The sequence below is a fragment of the Petaurus breviceps genome, unplaced genomic scaffold, assembly GCF_028583685.1.
Source record: "Petaurus breviceps papuanus isolate PSGF00001 unplaced genomic scaffold, PetGlider_PUasm1.0 103, whole genome shotgun sequence".
Classification (NCBI taxonomy): domain Eukaryota; kingdom Metazoa; phylum Chordata; class Mammalia; order Diprotodontia; family Petauridae; genus Petaurus; species Petaurus breviceps.
The window spans coordinates 4,086,783-4,089,899 of NW_027185588.1; the positions used below are offsets into that span (position 1 = coordinate 4,086,783).

General features: G+C 42.7%; 1 pseudogene; it reads left to right on the forward strand.

Annotated features, from left to right (window-relative positions):
• Positions 1 to 2,185: 2,185 nt before the first annotated feature.
• LOC138176120 (ceramide synthase 4-like) overlaps positions 2,186 to 3,117 on the forward strand; it is a 52,313-nt pseudogene continuing 51,381 nt past the window's right edge.

A 3,117-nucleotide genomic window follows, 5' to 3' on the forward strand; every position in this document is an offset into this window, starting at 1 on the left:
TGCCAGTCATATGGGGAAACTGAACTTCAGGGAAAGGAGAAAGAAAGACTTCAGGTCACAAACTAGCCTCATGGAATCAGGCTAAAGTCCACCTTCCTGATTTTTGGCTCAGAGCTTATTCCAATGTAAGGCAAGCCAGTCTCTTTGCTTGAGTTTAAAAAAAAAAACAACCTCTCAGGTCAGGAGCAGAAGAAGGGTAAAGTCAGTGACTCTGTTCTCTTTGGCTTCTGGGGACCCTATAACTTGGTACAGTGCAAGGAATCCTGACTCTCTAGTCAGAGGAGTTAAAATACAACCTCTCACACAATTTTCATGACTTTAGGCAAATCCCTTAGCCTTGATTTGTACAGGTGTAAAAGGAAGAAGGTTGGAATAAATGATGTCTCAGTTCTGGATGTTTGAAGCACTTTAGTCAGGACAGAAGTCTCATCTCCACCCTTAACAGAGAGAGCCAGTCTAAAGCGGTAGATACTGTTATTTATGCCCTGTCAGCACCCAGTGTCTACATGGGATTGTCAGGGATGCAGGGAAGAAAAAAGGGGACAGAGAATGGGAACCTAGAGAAAGGGTTAGTACTGCCAGTCACAAAAGCAAAAACAAATGAATGAACAAAGAAAATCTCACTTTGGCCCATTCCTATCATTAACTCCTCCTCATTGTCTTCCTCTCCACTGACCCACAGGAACTTTAGAATTTTAAAAATAAAAATTTTATCATTATATTTCATTTTTACAGCACTTCTGTTTGACATTTATTTCTCCTCCTTGGAATTGGGATCTCTCCACCCCACTCCCTCTTTTCACCCCCCTTTCAGGAGCTGTCTTCCCCCATTATCAAATGAGATAATATGTGCAAATACCTAGCACCTACTAGGTGCTTAAAAATGCTTGTTCTTTCCCTTCCTCCCTACTATATATTATAATGTAATACAGAGAGTCAATCCCTATAATGAACAATAAAAGAGAAAGAGGAAAAGGTAGGCCAGCAAAACTAACCAGCAGAGCTCTGACAGTGCATGTGGAATTCCACACCTGTAGACTGCTCTCTCTCTGCAAAGATCAGAAAGGAGTACATTTTCCTCCCTCTTTTCTGTGACCTGGCTTGATCATTAAGTGCAAAGCCATTGATGTAATTTCTGTTCTTTCCTTTATCATTGTTGTAATCACACTAGATACCCATGTTTCCCCGATAATAGGACACTGTCTTATTAAATTTTTTGGACAGAAAAACACCAGAGGGCTTATTTTCAGGGGAGGGCTTATTTTAATGAACATTGTCAGCAATTTTAATAAACAGGTAAATGTGAACAAAAAAATGTACCTTTATTCAATAAGCAAATCACTGGGGAAGAACAGGATGACACGCTCACTGCTGCAGCTCTGACTGGATGCAGCTCGGAGCGCGGCATGTGTTTCACGGGGGGGGACGGTGCATACAGAGGGTAATGTAGCGTGTAGCGCAGGGGATCACCTTCACTACAGTAGCAATCTCAATAGGGCTTATTTTCGGGGGAGGGCTTATTTTAGAGGAATCTTACACAGTAAGGGGAGGGCTTATTTTTGGGATAGGTCTTATTATCAGGGAAACACGGTATTATTTTCCTGCTTCTGTTCACTTTATACTCCAAATCCGTCTCCTCCTTTCTTCCCTCCCTCCATCTCTCTTCCTGTCCCCCCCGCCTCCCCAACACCAGCCTAGCACATAGGAGGACTCTATAAGTGTTGGCCAGTGATGGCCCATCTAGAACGGTGTCCAGTTCTCTTCAAATGCTGGTCAGAGATTAGTTGTTTGAGGCTTTAAAAACTAAATAGTGTAATTTTTCTTTTATCTTGGAGGCAATAGCTAAACACTAGATTTAAGCAGGGCAGTTAGGTGGTACAGTGGATAGAGTATTGGGCTTGGAGTCTGGAAGACTTCATCTTCCCAAGTTCAAATCAGGCCTTAGACACTTTCTAGCTATGTGACCCTGGGCAAGTTACTTAACCCTGTTTGCTTTTGTATGTGTAAAATAAGCTGGAGAAGGAAATAGCAAACCACTCCAGTGATTTTGCCAAGAAAATCTCAAATGGAGTCACAAAGAGTCAGATATGGAAGAAATGAATGAACAACAAAAAGAAAGATTAAGTAGTAGAGGCATATGAACAAATTTTGCTTAAGGAAAATTACTTTAGCAATTGTGTGTAGGATGGTTGGAACATGGAAAGACTCGACTCAGAGAAGCCCCAAGCAGGTGAGAGGTGATAAAGGCTTGAACAGACTGGTACTTATGAGTGGACAGAAAGGACTGGATGGGAGAGATGGGAATATAAAACGGTAAGATTTGGCATTTGATTAGACATGAGATGTGAGAGGGAGATGGTGAGGAAGTGATGGGAAGGGCAAATTCTGTAGAAATTAGGGTGTTTGGAAGAGAGAAGGAAAAGAGTCCCCACATATAAGATAAGGGAGATGAATAGCAGGATAGAGATAGTCTTTCGGTCCTTGGTTTGTGACCAAGAAGGCAGGTGGTAGTTGCTAGTTTCAGACACTCCATAATTCAATCAAGAATGAAAAGAAGGAGAAGTTGGAAGGATGGGGCCTGAATCAAATAGATTGGGTTTGTGTGTACTTCTGTGCATTTTGGGGACTCCTGTAAGTATTGGGAGGTGGGAGATTGTTAGTGGAGCAGGGTAACTGTATCTCTGTGGGATGGGGTAATACTGTTTTCTGCCTCCTATCAGGGGAATAGCTGGACTTGAGAGGGCCCAAGTGTATATGATGGGAGAAAGAGGGGGAGTTGTAGGAAGGGGCTATTAGTAGATAGAGGCTGTTAATGTAGAGGGTGCTAAGTTGGGAACAAGTGGCAAAGGAAGTTGCCCTTGTATATGGGATTCAGTGGGTCATCAGTCTGGAGGGTGCAGAGATGATAGGTGTTTATAGGATTCTATATTTGGGTGGGGCTGAGTGCCTTGGTGATTATGTAGATGGGATGGAGAAGCAGTGATTCTTTATTAAGGGTTGTGAGTGGAGGGCTTAGAGGTGAACTAGTTTTAGGGAGGCTGAGTTAGGACTAGAGGGCCTTCATAGTCCAAGATTCCTTAAAGGACTGCTTTGGGAGTATGTGGTTACACTTGGGCC